Below are 18,823 nucleotides of genomic sequence, written 5' to 3' on the forward strand. Positions count from 1 at the left end.
ATTTTTCTATGTTCATTAGAGACACTGACCTGTAGTGTTGTTTGTAGTGTCTTTATAGGTCTTTGATATCACGGTAATGCTGGCTTCATAAATAAATTTGGAAGCTTTCCTTCTTCTATTTTTTGGAATAGTTTGAGAGGAATAAGTATTAATTCTTTAAGTGCTGGGCAGAATTCACCTATGAAGCCAACAATACTTAGCTTTTGCTCGTTGGGGGATTTTTGATTACTGATTCAATTTCATGGTTGGTAATCAGTCTGTTCAAATTTTCTATTTCTTCCTGATTCAGTTTGGGAGGTTATATGTTTCTGGGAATTTATTCATTTCTTCTAGGTTGTCTTACTTGTTGGCATATGATTTTACATAATACTCTCTTATAATTCTTTGTAAATCTGTGATGTTGGTTGTTCTTTCTCCTCTTTCACTTCTGATTTTGTTTATTTGAATCCTCTCCAGTTTTTGATGAGACTGGCCAAAGGTTTATCGATTTGGGTGATCTTTCTAAAGAACCAGCTACGGGTTTCATTGACCTGTTCTACTGTTTTTTTAGCTTCTATTTTACATATTTCTGCTCTAATCTTTATTATTTCTTTCCTTCTACTTGTATTGGGTATTTTTTTCTAAGTTCCTTTAGGTGTAAGGTTAGGTTATTTATTCGAGATTTTTCTTGCTTCTTGAGGTAGGCCTGTACTGCTATAAAATTCCCTCTTAAACAGATTTTTCTGCATTTTGAAGATTTTGGACCATTATGTTTTCATTTTCGTTTTTCTCCTTTTGACTTCCTCTTTGATTTCCTGGTTGACCCATTAATTGTTTAGTAGTATGATATTTAACCTCTTTGTGTTTTTGGTCTTATCAGATTTTTTTTCTTGTCATTGATTTCTAGTTTCATAGTGCTGAGAATGGAAAAGATGCATGCTATATGACTCTAATCTTTTTGAATCTGCTGACATTTGTCTTGTGGCCTAAACATGGGGTCTACTTTGGAGAATGTTCCATGTGCTCTTGAAAAGAATGTGTATTCCACTGTTTTAGGAATGGAATGTTCTGACTATATCTGTTAGATCCATCTGGTCCAATGTGTCATTAAATGCCACCGTCTTGTTGATTTTGTATTGAATGATCTATTCATTGACTTAAGTAGGGTGTTAAAACCCCCTACTATTATTGTATTGCTATTAATAACTTTTATGTTTGATTAGATTCTTTATGTATTAGGGTGCTCCCATGTTGGATGCATATATATTTACAATTGTTTATCGTCTTGTTGGATTGTCCCCTTTGTGATTATGTAGTGTCTTTCTTTGTCTCTTGTTTTATAGTCTTTTTTTTTTTAATCTATTTTATGTGATATAAGTATTGCTACTCTGGCATTCTTTTCACTTCCATTTTCATGGCAAATAGTTTTCTATGCCTTCACTTTCAACCTACTTGTGTCTTTAGGTTGAAATGAATCTCTTGTAAACATGCAGGATATAGATGGGTTTTGCTTTTTTTTATCCATTCTGTCACTTCTTTTGATTGGAGTGTGTAGTCCATTCACATTCAAAGTAATTATTGATAGATAAGTAATTATTGCCATTTTATTTGTTTTACGGTTGTTTTTATAGTTCTCTGTTCCTTTCTTCTCTTACTCTTAGGTTGCTTGCTTTCTTTAGTGATGTACTTGGATCCTTTTTTTTTTTTTTAACATATTAGTACCTGTTTTTGATTTCTGGTTATCATTAGATTTATAGATGACATCTTATGCATATAGTAGTCTATATTAAGTTGATGTTTCCTTATGCTGAAACCCAATCTAAAAGTACTAAATTTTAACTCCTTCTTTCCCCATGTTTTAGGTATATGGTATCATACTTTGCATCCTTTTATTTTGTGAATCCTTTGATTCTTTGGTAGATTTATAGTTAATATCACTGATTTTGTGCTTTCTACTTTTCTTCTTCCTGCTTATGGTCTCTCTTTTCCACTCAGAGTCCCTTTGGGATGCCTTGGTTGTTCAGTCATTTGAGCATCCAACTCTCGGTTTCATCTCAGGTCATGATCTTGTCCAGCTCTACATTCAGCCAGGAGTCCGCTTGGGATTCTCTATCTCCTTCTCCCTTTGCCCTTCTTCCTGCTCACATACTCTCTCCCTTTCCTTCCCTCTCTCAAATAGAATCTTAAAAAAAAAAAAAAAAAAAGAGTCCCCTTATAAGGCTAGGTTAGTCATGATAAATTCCTTTACCTTTGTTTGTCTGAGAAACTCTCTCTCCTACTCTGAATGATGGCCCTGCTGGGTAGACTATTCCTGGTTGCAGGTTTGTTTTTTTTTTTTTTTTTTGGAACATTTTGAGTGTATCACCTTACTCTCTTCTGGCTTGCAAAATTTTGCTGAAAAACCAGCTGATAGCCTTATGAGGTTTTTCTTGTATGTAACTGTTTTCTCTTGCTGCTTTTAAAATTCTCTTTAATACTACTTTTGCTATTTTAATTACTATGTGTCATGGTGTGGTCCTCCTTGGGTTGATTTTTTGGGGGGCTCTCTATGCCTCCTGGATCTGGATTCCTGTTTCCTTTTCAGACTTGGGAAGTTTTCAGCTATTATTTCTTTATTTTCTGCCCACGCCTCTCTCTTCTTCTATGATCTCTATAATGTGAATGTTGTTATGCATGATGGCATCGTTGAGTTCCTTTAATCCATTTTTTTAAAGATTTTAACTTACTTATTCATGAGGGCCATACAGAGAGAGGCAGGGACAGGGGAAGAGGGAGAAGCAGGGTCCCTGTGGGGAGCTTGATATGGGACTCGATCCCAGGACCGCGGGATCATGACTTGAGCCAAAGTCAGATGCTGAATGACTGAGCCACCCGGGTGCCCTCCCAAATCTATTTTCATTTTAAAAATATTTTCCCTCTTTTCTGTTTACCTTCATTGCTTTCTATTACTCTGTCCTCCAGGTCACAATGATCCATTCTTCTGCTTCCTCTAGTCTATTGTTTATTCCCCCTAGTGATTTTTAATTTTAGTTATTGAGTTCTTCATCTCTTACTGATTCTTTTTTATGTTTTCTTTTTTAAGGGTCTCACCAAGGTCTTAAACTCTTTCCTCAAATCTGATGAGTATCTTATGACCATTACTTTACATTCTCTATTAGGTTTATTACTTACCTGGGTTTCATTTAGCTATCTTGCTGTGATTTTGTCCTATTCATTCATGTGGGGCATATTCCTCTGTCTCATTTTGTCTAACTCTCTGTATTTGTTTCTACATGATAGGAAATGTCAGCTCTATCTTCTACTCTTGAAAGTAGCGGCCTTAAAAAGAAGAGGTCCTGTAGTGCCTTGCAATATAATGTCCCCTGTTCACCAGAACCTGGTGTTTCAGGGATGTCTGCTGTGTGTGTTGCATGGGCCCTGCTATTGTGGCTCAGTTGCATCTGCCTTTAGTTCAGTCATCTGCAATGGCTCACTTTGCCTGTTATGGGCAGAGTTTGGTCCCTGTGTTGTTAGTGGGCCAGTGTGGGGCCACCTTGGGCTTGAGCTGAGTAAGAGCAAGCATTTACCAGAGCTATGGTAACAGTGAACTGCAGTGCGCTCTCCCTGTGTTGTCCCCTCAGAAGCTTTTTTGGATGAGTGGGGCCTGCCATCAGACCAGAAATCTGCCTCTAGCCTATTGCTGGGGTTGTAGTGGGACTGGTGTGTGTGGTTATCTTTCCCTCTCCCTCTGGGACAAGAGTCACTTTAATGTGGTACTCATCACTTTTGAACATTGCTACACTTGTGGCACCACCTTGTTTGGACTCCTCCTAAGGGCAGGTCTGAAGGAAAATGCAGGGGCAAGGCATGTGGCACCAGCAAGGTTTGCACTGGTATATTGTGGGAAGGGATCTGCTGCTGCTTCAGGAAATTCCTGCCCCTAGGCTGGAGGGGGCAATTCCGTAGGAGAGCACAGGGGTTGGGGAGAAGGCGACATGCTGTTAGCAAGCTCCATGAAGTCTTCTGCAGGAAGAGACCTGCAGCTGCCTGGCAAAACTCCTGCCCAAGCCAGGATAGAGAGGGTGAGTCTGCAGGAAAGTGTGGGGGTGGGGTGTGCTGTTAGCAAGACAGTGTTTATGTTATATTGGTTCCTACAGGTGTCCATTTATCTAGGCTGCGGGTTGGGGAGGGAAGTGGTGCCTATTAGCTCTTTTGTTGTTGGAGATGTCTCCAAAAGATTCTTGCCCCTCCAGCACATACTGAGATTAGTAAATGAATCTTCCTCCCTTATACCCAGGCATTTTTCAAACTGCTGCTTCTAAGCTGTATTTCAGCAGGGCTGTTTGTTGTGCTCTCTCTTTAAGGATGCCGGTTCAGTTTTCTCTTACCCTCCAGCTCTCCCAGAGCTAAGCTTGCTGATTTATAAAGTTCTAGGTGTTAAGCCCACTGATTATAAGACCTCGTGAATTATGCCCCACTGGTTTTCAAAGCCGAATGATACAGAGATTTGTCTTCCCTATATGGGTTCCTGTGTCTGGGGTGCCTGGTATAGTGTCTGTTTCTTTCCTCTATTCATGCCCTTAGCAGCCTTCCCTCCTGCAGACAGTCCTGTGGGTCAGTCTGACTCCTGGCCACATCTCCTACTCTGTTTGATGTGGCCTCTTCTCTACATTTGTCTGTGGAGAGTCTGTTCTGCCAGTCTTTAGGGCATTTTCTGGGTTATTTGCACTGATATGGAAGTTACCTAGTTGTAGCCATAAGATAAGGTGAGCTTAGGATCCTCCTATTCCATCTTTCTTCACTCCTAAAACAGGAGTTTATAATGCTTTACCTCCCTTCGTTTTCAGAAGCTCAAAGACAAGAAAATGCACATAATATCCTCTCATTAAATTCTGAAATAAGACTGTACATCCTATGTAAGTGTTATTGCATGGAGAATTTTTGACAGTTATCTAAATATATGGGAGATGATCATAAAGAAGATAAAAATGTACTGATGATCTACAGACCACATTCCAAATTATATATTAGAAAGACTTCACTAGAATTAGCTTTACTAGAATATGCTGTAGAATTAATGTTAAAAATATATAGTGGCTATGTTCATTTTGAAAGATCAAGAATATTTCTTAATTTGAATTTAAAGCAAATTTCCTACCCCTAAAATAAAAAGTGGCTCTGGTTTGCATCAAGATTAGTAAAGGAAAGATTAACTCAGTTCATTAAAAAATTGTAGATATCAGTACAGTTATAAATGCAAATACAATACCAGCTCTAAAGTCCTTAGAGAATCCTATTTGTTGATGTATGTAATATGGATATATGCCTTAATCATAAAACTGTGACCCTATTATTTGAACTCTCAGCTCAAGTAAACAAATGAAATGATAGATATTGTTTTATAATTTTAAAAAACAGAGCTAAAGAGTAGATGGGAAAAAGTATTATCAAAAAACCAGTAAACTATCTATGTTCAAGAAATGGTATTACCAAATCATAAGCAAAATATGTGCATCTACTCATAGATCTTATCTTGTCAGAAGTGAAACAACTTCTTCCCCAGGAAAAGAAAATTCTCTTGTTTTTAGAATCAATTCTTATGCCCTAGCTTTATTCTCAGTTCAAAAAAATATATTAGAGAGTGTCATTGTTTGAATTGCGTTACCTCCCAAACAATATGTTTAAATCCTAATCCTTAACACTTGAATGTGAACTTGTTTGCAAATAGGGTCTTTGTAGATGTAATCAAGTTAAGATGAGGTTATACTGAATTGTGGTGGGCTCTAATTTAATAAGACCATGTCCTTATAAGAAGAACAGAAGAGACATAGAAACCCAGGGATAAAATGCGGTGATGAGGGAGGCAGAGATTGAAGTAATTAGTTTATGAACCAAAGAATGCTTAGGATTGTCAGGCAACAGCAGAAGCTAAGAGAAAGGCATCTAAAAGATTTTTCCCTACAGCCTTCAGAAAAGCATGGCCCTGTAGACAACTTGATTTTGGACTTTTACATTCAAGAATTGTGAAAGAATAATTCTTTAAAATTTAAACCTTCCACAGTTTGTGGTAACTTATTACAGCACACCTAGGAAATCAATATATAGACTCAAACTACTTGTTTGCTTTTCTTTTTCTAGTGGAAATATTAGTTTCTCAGACTAAACATATGTCCTATGTATACATAAAAGATACTTAAATTCTTTTTTGAAGATGAAGAAAATTCTTCACATCACTCTGGCTTGCACATGGAATATTTCTCCAAACAATAATGGTTGATATGAAGTCAAAATTTAATTTTTTAAAGATTTTATTTATTTATTTGAGAGGGGGAGGAGAGAAAGAACATGAATGGGGTGAGGAGCAGAGGGAGAATCAGACTCCTAGCTGAGCAGGGAGTCCAGCGTGGGGACTCCATGATCATGACCTGAGCTGAAGGCAGATGCTTAACCAGCTGAGCTATACAGGTGCCCCAAAGTTAAAATTTTAGAGCAGGCACTGAGTCCACAAACACTCAAGTAAAATTACTCGCAAGATTTGGAATGTACATTCAAAGGCTCAAAGGTTAACAATCATTTATTTTAACAACTACGTTTTTAAATAGTTGGGGGTCTTTGGTTTTTTAAAATTTATTTAAATTTTGTTAGTTAACATATAGTGAAATATTGATTTCTGGAGTAGAGATCAGTGATTCATCACTTAGATACATGAACTCTCTTTAATACCCATCACCCATCTAGCCCATCCTCCACCTGCCTCCCTCCAACAAGTTTTAGTTGGTTGATATACATATATACATATGCCACATCTTTCGTATTCATTTGTCAGTCAATGGACATTTGGGCTCTGTCCATAGTTTGACTATTATTGATAATACTGCTATCAACATCAGGGTGCATGTACCCCTTCAAAACTAAACAGTGACTTTTTGGTAACTTGTATTTTCACGTTTAAACATAAACTGCTTGTGGGGAAACTTCAATGAACGGTATTTAGTAGCAGTACAACAACATAATGATGTAAAATTAAATTGGCATGAGTATAATGGACAAATTCATTATTTCTTTTGTAAGAATTGAGCTTGCCATGAGGAAACTTCTTTTCAATCATTTTGCAAAAACCGGAATAACTATATCACTTATTTGTTGAATTCTGAGCTAGGCAAGTGCTAAATACTTCATATTTATTTATTACATCTATTCCACTTAATCCTTGAAATTATATTCTTATTAGTATTCAAATTTTAAAGACATACAAATTGGGAGTCATAAAGAATCAGTAATTTGTCTAAAGTCACACAGCTGGTAAGTGTGGCAGACTTGTGGCTGACTAGTCTGTCTTAATATGTTCTTTGAATTTGTGTTCTTATACAGCAGACTTAGAATACCTGATATGTTCTAATTGCCTTTCTAAGTACTAAAAGCAACTATAATATTCAAGTAAGCCTTAAAATATGGGAAATAAATGAATTAGCACTTTTGATTAGAATTATAAATATCTGTGGCTTATTAATTAATGACATCGTCATAAATAGAATGCAATTCAAAGAGAACAAAGGGCTGGTTCTTAATATAATGTGGAAGAAATATAAACTAGAGCTATCTGACATAAGATATATTGCTGTGGTTAAAGAATAACTTAAGATCAAAATAGGATATGATAGTGAATGAGCTAAAACAGGAAATATTAGAGGAAAAAAATTGACCAAGCAGGTTGCCTATGGAGAAGCAGTGTTTATATAAATTATTTCTACTAATTTTAGCAATGGTCAATTTTAAGTTTTTTTTTTTTTTTTAAGATTTATTTATTTATTTTAGATAGAAAGAGAGTGAGAATGGGAAGAGGGGTAGAGGGAGGGAGGGAGGGAGAGAAGGAGAGAAAGAGAGAGAGAGAGAATCTCCAGCAGACTGCTTGCTGAGTGTAAAGCCCACCACAGGGTTCAACCCTGAGATCATAATCTGAGCAGAATTCAAGAATTAGACACTCAACAGACTGAGCCAACCAGGTACCTCATTAAATACTTTCTTAAAATAGTTAAGTTGATTATATCAAACTAAGAAAAGATTTAAATCATGATTTAAGGTGTACCTGGGTGGCTGGCTCAGTTGGTTAAGCTTTTTGCCTTTGCCCCAAGTCATGCCTCAAGTTTTGGGATTGAGCCTTGTGTCTAGCTTCCCTGCTTAGCAAGGAGTCCACTTCTTGCTCTCCCTCTGCCCCTCCCCTGCTGTGCTCTCTTTCTCTCAAATAAATAAATAAATAAATAAATAAATAAATAAATAAAATCTTAAAAAAAATATCATGATTTAAGTATAGGTCTAACAAAACCTGTTTTAGAAACAATCACTAAAAGTGCACAAAGGGTTATTAGAACTTCCTACTCCCAAGAACTGTTATACTAGATTGGTTCGCTGAAGGAAGCAGTGGAAACTATTTCTTTAAAAATCCTTAGGAACAGAAGGCATACATTACCAGCAGTTCAGAAAGGGTTAGGTGTGTCTCTGCCAGAAGGCAGCCGGTGGATAACCACTCTTGTTCTATAAAGCCCAGTGACTACATAATAATGCTATTCTTATAACTGTGAGGCAAGGGCAACACAGCTGCTTTTTCCTTTCTTTAGTGATCAGGATTTGCTGTCCAAAAAGTTGCAGAATAATTTGAATGTAATTAGATGAAATTTTCCCCAACAGAAAAGCAGGAATTAATTTTGACTCTAGTTACTGAAAGAAAACTCAGAAGCTCTACACTGGGCTTTTTAAACATTTATGTCCTCCTTTACTTAGAAAGCATTCCTCTACATACAACTTAAAAAGCAGACTTGTTTGCTAGATGACCTTAGGCCTATGAGTTGAATTAATACTAAATAAAAAATTCTGAGCATATGTACAGTTTCTTTGTTTGTATAAAGTCCTTTGAAAAATTCAATTTTAGTGCATTCTACTTAAAGTTTTATGAGTTTATTTTTATTCCATTTTTATATTCATCTACTTAAGTCTTTATATTTCATTAAGGTAGAAAAGGCAGATTCCTCAAATTTATAATTTCTTTCTTTAAAATACAGTCAATTTCTTTCCAAGTAACCTTTCCCTTTAACTGGTAATGTAATTAATTTCAGTTTTGAAGACAGCACTGTGGTCCACAATCCTTGGCTGACTGTTCTTCCAAGAGTAATAAGAGCTGTTGAGACAGGAACTAAAAGTTCCATGAGTTCTTTTGATGCAGGATTCTTATAAAAATATAAAACTGTGAGGAATGTAAAGGGATTACTTCCCAAGACTTTGGAGCACTTCAGAATAGTTGTTAAAAATAAATGAGAAAAAAAAATGCTGGAATTAAACAAAAAAATTCATAAATGCTGTAGATAATCCCAAAGTAAACAGAAAATAATTTTAACTTCCCAAAGTACTTAGTATTTGTAGTTAGATGATTATGTATTTCGAGGTGGATATACATGGCACTGTTTTCAAAGATGGGTACTTAATTTCTGTAATTTAAATTTATTTTGTATTTAGGGATTTCATGCAGCTCTATACTATGAAATACAATATGCAAAAAGAGCTTAATATAATTTTTGACATGCAATGGTGCTCAGGAAAAAAAAGGAAGAGAGAAATAGCTTAGCTATAGGTAAAAAGCTATATTAGCTATGCTTAATATATAAAGTTGCTATATTAAAAAACACTTTCTTTCTTCATTAAAATGCAAGATAACACTACCTGTTTCTATATGCTTAACGACAGACAACTCAAAATATAAATATTTCATTGCTTACCTCCAAAAAATTGTTGACATTCTCTGTGGCCATTTGCCAAGGTGGTCATTCCTTTGTGTGTGATGGAATTAGAGAAGTATCAGGGTTCTGTGGATTGATGAAAGAAAATATTCTGTGCTCTTGGCTTCTGGTATTTATTTCCTTGGTCCTGTTAAAAAGGAAATTAGTGTGAACTTACTGATTTTGAACAGACAGTATTTCTTTAGATTCACATTTCAGGACATTTTCAGATTTTTATGAGTTTGCAGTATAAGAATCATAGAATTTGGAGAGGGTGGCAAGATGGCGAAGAGTAGAGGACCTCATTTCATCTGATGCCTTGAATTTAACTAGATAACTATCAAATCACTCTGAACACATATGAATTCAACTTGAGATATAAGAAAAGAATTGCTGGAACTCTACAAATAGAAAAGTGACCACTTTTTACATGGTAGGAGCGTGGAGAAATGAAACAGGGGATATATAGGAAGGTAACAGGAGCTGCGGGTGGGGGTGGGGGTGGAGGTGAGAGGGAGCCTCCATAAGCCAATTACTGGAAAGTGAAATAGTTCAGGAGCACAAAATCAGAATCTTTAGAAAAAATAAGCTCCAATGAGACATTCCTGCCTGAAAGGTGCTCAGTGGTGTAGTGGGGCAATATCTTAGGTGGGACAGTGTAGTCTTAGGATCCCTGGGGTCAGAGAGAGAACAAGGGTGCCAAAGCCAGCAGAGTATTGGAGCCAGGAAACTGGTTACGGTTTTTGAGCCCAGGAGGGGGCTCTGAGCTCTGTTCACCATAAACCATGAGCTGTTGCTGCATGATCTGGCAACAGCTCTCAGTGTAGGGGTGCCTTGCAAAGGATAAAAAAGCAGTGGCCCACCCCCTTCCTGCAGGTGGGGCAGTGCCAGCAGGTGCAGACCAGGGGACTGCTCTCCTTGGAGTCCTGCAAAGGACAGAAGTGCAGGACCTTCCTGCCTTCCTCCTGGGAGGATCGGTGGGGGTGCACACTGCAGGAGTCCGCAGAATGTGGCACGCACAAAAGTAAAGATTGCTTATGCCTGAGGGTGTACTGAAGAAAGGGGATCATGATCTTTCAGCTCTGAGCTGGAGATCAGCGTTTGTCCATTTTTATTTTCATCTTCTAAAGAGGCTCAGAAAATCCTCAAGGAACAAAAGCCATATAGAAAAACCAGAAACAGCTTACATTGAGCTGGGCTACCTGGCAAGGGGCAGTACAACTCTGCCCAGACACAGATACCTGAGAATTAACTCAGTAGGTCCCTCCCTCAGAAGACCAGCTGGAAGAACAGGGAACATCAAGTTTATGGAGCACACGACACTGCAAAACTCTAGCTCTAGGGTAAACAGCATATAGGATTTGAGGGTTTTCCTCATGATTCATTTATATTTCAGTTTAAAATTTTTCCTTTTCTTTCTTTTTCCCTTTTCAATTAGTTTATTTTATCAACTCTTTGTTTTCCAATTTTTTTTTAACTTTCATTTTTTACATTTACATTTTATAGATATATTCTTCATTTTTGGCTTCCTTTCACTGTATTATATTATATATATATAAAATATATATATATTTGTTTTACTTTCTATATAATTTTGGGATTTAGTATCTTCTAACACCTGGACCAAGGTGGATCAGGACCAAGTGGATCATCCTATTTTGTCCACCTGGGAATTTATATTCTCTCCACCTTCCTTTTTTTTTTTCTTTTCTTTTTTCTTTTATGTTTCTGACCTCTCTGGATTTGTCTAGTGTGTATTTTGCTTGAGTCAGGGTTGATATAGTTTTGATTTTGCTCACTTGATCATCCATTCTTCTCTGGGCAAAATGACTAGAAGGAGGAATTCACAACAAAAGAACGTACCAGAGGTAACACTTTCTGCCAAAGATCTCATCAATATGGATATAAGTAAGATGTCAGAGCTGGAATGCAGGCTAACAATTATGAAGTTACTAGCTGGGCTTGAAAAAGGCATAAAGACACTAGAGAATCTTTTAGTGTATAAATGAAATCTAATCAGGCTGAAATTAAAACTGCTCTGAGGTGCAGGCTAAATTGGATATTCTAACAGCTAGAGTAAACAAGGCAGAAAAGAGCAAGTGACATAGAAGACAAGTTGATGGAAAGGAAGGAAGCTAAGGGAAAGAGAGAAAAATAACCATGGACATGAGGGAAGGCTTTGAGAACCATAGAATGAAACAATGTTAGAATTATTGGGGTCCCCAAGGAAGAAGAAAGAGAGAGACAGAAGAGAGGGACAGAAGGTATATTTGAGCAAATCATAGCTGAGAACTTCCCTAATATGGGGAAGGAAACAGGCATTCAAGTCCAAGAGGTAAGTTACCTCTCCCAAAATCAATAAAAATATATCAATACCCTGCCATATAATAGTGAAGCCTGTAAATTTCAGAGATAAAGAGAAAATCCTGAAAGCAGCTCAAGACAAGAATTCCTTAACCTACAAGGACAGGAACATTAGACTGGCAGCAGACCCATCCACAGAAACCTGGCAGGCCAGAAAGGGCTGGTATGACATATTCAGCATACTAAATGAGAATAACATGCAGCCAAGAATACTTTATTCAGCAAGGCTATCATTCAGAATGGAAGGAGGATAAAGAACTTTCAGGACAGACAGAAACTGAAAGAATATGTGATGACCAAGGCAGCCCCGCAAAAAATATTAAGTGGGATCCTGTAAGCAAAGAGAGTCCAAAGGTAACGTATCAGAAAGAAACAGAGACAATCCACTGAAACAGGGATTTTATAGGTAATACAAAGGAACCAAATACTTGTCTTTCAATAGTCACCATGTAAATGGGCTAAATGCTCCAATCAAAGACAAAGGGTATCAGATTGGATAAAAAAACAAGACCCATCCACATGCTAGACCTAAAGACACTTTCAGTTTAAAAGTGGGGGGGTGGGGATCCCTGGGTGGCGCAGCGGTTTGGCGCCTGCCTTTGGCCCAGGGCGCGATCCTGGAGACCCGCGATCGAGTCCCACATCGGGCTCCTGGTGCATGGAGCCTGCTTCTCCCTCTGCCTGTGTCTCTGCCTCTCTCTCTCTCTCTCTCTCTGTGACTATCATAAGTAAATAAAAAAAAGAAAAAGATTTAAAAGTGGGGGGGGTGGAGAACAATTTATCATGCTAATGGACTTCAAGAGAAAGCTGGAGTAGCAATCCTCATATCAGACAAATTAGATTTTAAACCAAAGACTGTAGTAAGAGATGAGGAAGGACACTATATCATACTTAAAGGGTCTAACCAAAAAGAAGATCTAATAATTACAAATATTTATGCTTCTAACTGGGGAGCAACCAATTATATCAACCAATCAATAGCCACATTAAAGAAACACACTGATAATAATACAATAATAGTAGGGGACTTCCAACATCCCACTCATAGCAATGGACAGAACATCTAAGCAGAAGCAACGAGGAAATAATTTGGGTTTTGAATGACACCAGGACCAGATGGACTTCACTGATATATATATATATATCAGTGATATATATAGCATTCCACCCTAAAGCAACAAATACACATTCTTCTCCAGTGCACATGAAACATTCTCCAAAATAGATCACATACTGGGACACAAATCAGATCTCAATCAATAGCAAAAGATTGGGATTATTCCTTGCATATTTCCAGACCACAGTGTTTTGAAGCTTGAACTTAATCATAAGAGGAAATTTAGAAAGAACTTAAACACTTGGAGGTTAAAGAGCATCCTACTAAAGAATGAATGAGTCAATGAGGAAATTAAAGAAGAATTTTTAAAAAATCATGGAAACAACTAAAAATGAAAACACAACTGTTCAAAATCTTTGGGATACAGAAAAGGCAGTCCTAAGAGGGAAGGACACAGCAATACAAATCTCTCTCAAAAAATTAAAAAAGTCTCAAATACACAAGGTAATCTTATACTAAAGGAGCTGGAGAGGGAACAGCATATAAAGCCTAAGTCAAGCAGGAGAAGAGAAATAATAAAGATTAAAGCAGAACTCAATGAATAGAAACCAGAAGAATAGAACATACCAATGAAACTAGAAGCTGGTTCTTTAAAAGAATTAATAAGATTGATAATGCTAGCCAGACTTATCAAAAGAAAAAGAGAAAGGACCCAAATTAATAAGATTACAAACAAAAGAGGAGAGATCATGACCAATATCAAAGAAATACAAATAATTTTAAGAACATATCATGAGCAACTATATGCTAACAAATTAGGCAACTTGGAAGAAATGAATATATTCCTGGAAACTGAAACAGGAGGAAATAGAAAACCATAACAGACCCATAACCAATAAGGAAATTGAAACAATAATAAAAAATCTCCCAATAAACAAGAGTCCAGGGCCAGAAGGCTTCCCAGGAGAATTCTACCAAACATTTAAAGACGAACTAATACCTATCCTTTTGAAGCTGTTTCAGAAAATAGCAATGGAAGGAAAATTTCCAAACTTGTTCTATGAGGTCAGTTTTACCTTGATCCCCAAACCAGACAAACACCCATCAAAAAGGAGAATTACAGAGCAATATCCCTCATGAATATAGACGCCAGAATTCTCACCAAGATACTAGCCAACAGGACTCAAGTGTACATTAAAAAGATTATTCAGGGCAGCCCTGGTGGTTCAGCACTGCCTGCAGCCCAGGGTGTGATCCTGGAGACCCGGGATTGAGTCCCACGTCGGGCTCCCTGCATGGAGCCTGTTTTCCCTCTGCCTGTGTTTCTGTCTCTTCTCTCTCTCTCTCTCTCTTTCTCTCTCTCTCTCTCCTGCCTGTGTTTCTGTCTCTTCTCTCTCTCTCTCTCTCTCTCTCTCTCTCTCTCTCTCTGTCTCTATGAATAAATAAATAAATAAAAAATCTTAAAAAAAAAGATTATTCACCATGACCAGGAGGGATTTATTCCTGGGCTGCAAGGGTGGTTCAGCATTTGCAAATCAATCAATGTGATACATCACATTAATAAAAGAAAGGACAGAATGATATGGTCCTCTCAATTGATGCAGAAAAAGCCTTTGACAAAATACAGCATCCTTTCTTACTTAAAACTCCCAAGAAAGTAGGGATAGAAGGAATATTCCTCAACATCATAAAAGCCATCTACACAAAAGCCCACAGAGAATATTATTCTCAATGGGGAAAACCTGAGAGCTTTTCCCCTAAGGTTAGGAGCATGACAGGGATGCCCACTCTCATTACTGTTGCTCAACATAGTACTAGAAGTCCTAGCCTAAGCAATCAGACAACAAAAAGAAATAAATGGCATTCACATTGGCAAAGAAGAAGTCAAACTCTCACTCTTTGCAGATGAGAAGATACTTTATGTGGAAAACCCAAAAGACTCCAGCCCAAAATTGCTAGAACTCATTCAGCAATTCAGCAACATGGAAGGATACAAAATCAATGCACAGAAATCAACTCCATTTCTATACACTAACAATGAGACTGAATAAAGAGAAATTAAGGAATTGATCCCTTTTATAACTGCACCAAAAAACCATAAGATACCTAGGAGTAAACCTAACTAAAGAGGTAAAATATCTGTACCCTAAAAACTACAGAACACTTATGAAAGAAATTGAAGAAGACACAGAGCGATGGGAAAACATTCCTTGCTCGTGGATTAGAAGAATAAATATTGTGAAAATGTCTATGCTTCTTAGAGCAACCTACACATTCAATGCAATCTCTATCAAAATATGATTGACATTCTTCACAGAGCTGGAACAGATAATCCTAAAATTTGCATGGAATTAGAAAAGACCCCAAATAGAGGAATGTTGAAAAAGAAAACCAAAGCTGGTGACATCACAATGCCTGACTTCAAGCTATATTACAAACTTGATCATCAAGACAGTGTGATACTGGCACAAAAACAGACACATAGATCAATGGAACAGAACAGAGAATCCAGAAATGGACTCTCAACTTTATGGTCAACTCATCTTTGACAAAACAGGAAAGAATATCCACTGGAAAAAGAAAGGAGAGTCTCTTCAATAAATGAATGTTTTCCCATCGCTCTGTGTCTTCTTCAATTTCTTTCATAAGTGTTCTGTAGTTTTTAGGGTACAGATATTTTACCTCTTTAGTTAGGTTTACTCCTAGGTATCTTATGGTTTTCCAGAATATCCACTGGAAAAAGAAAGGAGAGTGTTTCCCATCGCTCTGTGTCTTCTTCAATTTCTTTCATAAGGAAACAGGAAAGAATATCCACTGGAAAAAGAAAGGAGAGTCTCTTCAATAAATGAATGTTTTCCCATCGCTCTGTGTCTTCTTCAATTTCTTTCATAAGTGTTCTGTAGTTTTTAGGGTACAGATATTTTACCTCTTTAGTTAGGTTTACTCCTAGGTATCTTATGGTTTTTTGGTGCAGTTATAAAAGGGATCAATTCCTTAATTTCTCTTTATTTATAATGGTGCTGGGAAAATTGGACAGCCACGTGCAGAAGAATGAAACTAGACCATTCTCTTACACCAGACACAAAGATAAATTCAAAAATGGATGAAACACCTAAAGACAAGAATCCATCAAAATCCTAGAGAACACAGGCCACAACCTCTTTGACCTCGGCCACAGCAACTTCTTGCTAGCCACGTCTCTAAAGGCAAGGGAAATAAAAGTCAAAATGAACTACTGGGACTTCATCAAGATAAAAAGCTTCTGCACAGCAAAGGAAACAGTCAACAAAACTACAAGACAACCTAGGGAATGGGAGAAAATATTGGATAAAAAGGTATCTAAAATATATAAAGAACTTACCAAACCCAAAAACCAAAAACCAAATAATCCAGTCAAGAAATGGGCAGAAGACATGTACAGACTTCTTTCTCCAAAGAAGACTTACAAATGGCCAACAGATATATGAAACAAATTATCAACATCTCTTGTCATCAGGGAAATACAAATCTAAACCACAGTGAGATACCACTTGACACCAGTCAGAATTGCTAAAATTAACAAGACAGGAAACAACATATGTTGGGAAGCATGTGGAGAAAGGAGAAACCTCTTATACTGTTGGTGGGAATACAAGTGGGTACAGCCACTCTGGAAAACAGTACGAGAGTTCCCCAAGAAGTTAAAAGTAGAGCTGTCCTACGACCCAGCAATCGCACTACTAGGTATTTACCCCAAAGACACAAATGTAATGATCTGAAGGGCTGCCTGCACCCCCGTGTTCATAGCAGCAATACCCACAATTGCCAAATTGTGGAAGGAGCCTCGATGTCCATTGACAGATGAATAAAGATGTGGTATATGCATATACAATGGAATATTAGTCATCAGAAAGTATGAATACCTACCATTTACATTGACGTGGATGGAACTGTAGTGTATCATGCTGAATGAAATAAGTCAATCAGAGAAAGACAATGATTATATGGTTTTACTCATATGTAGACTATAAGGAACAGTGCAGAGGATCATAGTGGAAGGGAAGAAAAACTGAATGAGAAGAAATCAGAGGGAGACAAACCATGAGAGACTTTTAACTCTGGGAAACAAGTTTAGGGTTGCTGGAGGGGAGGTGGGTACAGGGATGGGGTAATTGGGTGATGGCCATTGGGGAAGGGATGTGATGTGATGAGCTGGGTGTTATGTGCAACTGACAAACTGTTGAACACTACATCTAAAACTAATGATGCACTATATGTTGCCTAATTGAATTAAAAAAAAAAGAATCATAGAATTTTAGCCTTATACACAAACCTTGCTAAATTCATGACTGCAAGAAAGAAAGAGCTATGTCAATCAGATGATTCAATCTCCACACTTTGCACTACAGTAAACTGAAACCCAGATGTTAAACAACTCAACCAAAATTATAGACAATTAGTGGCAGAGCTAGCATGAGAAAACAGTTCTTATTACTCCAAGTTCAGGGCTCTTTTTTTCTAGCTGTTCTCCCAGCAGGTACAAAAGAAGAATTTTTTTTTTTTAAAGATTTACTTATTTTGAGAGAGAATAAATAGGGGGGAAGAGCTGTGGGAGAGATCTTTCAAGCAGACTCCCCACCAAACCAGGAGCCTGACTCGTAGCTCAATCCCACAACCCATGATATTATGACCTGAGCTGAAACCAAAAGTTAAACGTTTGACTAACTGAGTGACCCAGGTACCCCAAGAGAAGAATCTTTGATTCTTTTTTTTTCCCTGCTGTATGCTCAGTGCCTAACAGATAAATTCTCAATCAATATTAGTTAAGCGGGGATAAATGAAGGTTTTTATAAGGACTAGTTGTTTTTGTTTTTCACAGAAGTATATCCTACCCTACAATATAGTTCTTCTCAGTTGAAGGAATAGTAAGAAAACATAAAACTACAGGAGCAACACCTGGGCTGTGTGATACAGTGGTAAGAGTTTTCAACTAGAATTCTACAGATCTAAGTTGGCCCTTCTTTGCATTCCCATTTTTCTACTTAATTCCTTATCTATCATTTATCCACCCATCCTTATCCACCTAGCTTTCTCTTTCATTTGGATCTCACTATTCTTGGTCCAATGCATTATCTGTAAAACAAGAGGATTGGAGTCAATGATCTTTAGCACGTCTATGATTCCAACAGTTAAATAATTGACTATCCCAGAAGTTGGCTGACCAGACCAGTCTGAATGACATATAATCTTGCTCATCTAATCACAGTAATGAAAATAGAGACTAGTTTTAAATTAAATTTAGCATGTGTGTTCAACGCTAAGGAAATGACATGTGCCAATTATGTATTCTATGTCACATTTACACAACACTGAACTTTTGTGTGTTTCTGCTAAGAATATGCGCAATAATAAATATTTATCGAGCATTTATTCTGTGCCAGGCATTATTCTGAGCTCTTTACATATACTGGATTTATAAAAACTACTGTTAGGCAGTAATTTTACCCCAGTGGTAGATTAGATGATTTTTCCTTTCCCTAACATAGGTCTGTGGAATGTATATGTGTACCCCTCTGCCCTATGACTTTTGGCTTGGCCACGTGCCTTGCTTTGACCAATGGAGTAACAGCAGACATCACACAAACAGAGACTTGAAATATGCTTGTGGAGTTGCACTTTTTTGACAATAAAAACGAGG

At 37.2% G+C, this 18,823-nt stretch overlaps 1 protein-coding gene across 7 annotated transcripts in view; it reads right to left on the reverse strand.

Moving 5' to 3' along the window:
* LOC129514447 (methyl-CpG-binding domain protein 5) overlaps window positions 1-18,823 on the reverse strand; it is a 433,503-nt gene that overhangs the window by 220,065 nt on the left and 194,615 nt on the right. For all 7 annotated transcript variants that reach the window (XM_055333023.1, XM_055333027.1, XM_055333026.1 and 4 more), the window contains exon 3: window positions 9,726-9,873. The gene's annotated coding sequence lies outside the window, so the exon portion shown is untranslated. The remainder of the gene's footprint in view (window positions 1-9,725; window positions 9,874-18,823) is intronic.

This window comes from Nyctereutes procyonoides, unplaced genomic scaffold (assembly GCF_905146905.1).
Source record: "Nyctereutes procyonoides isolate TBG_1078 unplaced genomic scaffold, NYPRO_anot_genome, whole genome shotgun sequence".
NCBI classification, from domain to species: domain Eukaryota; kingdom Metazoa; phylum Chordata; class Mammalia; order Carnivora; family Canidae; genus Nyctereutes; species Nyctereutes procyonoides.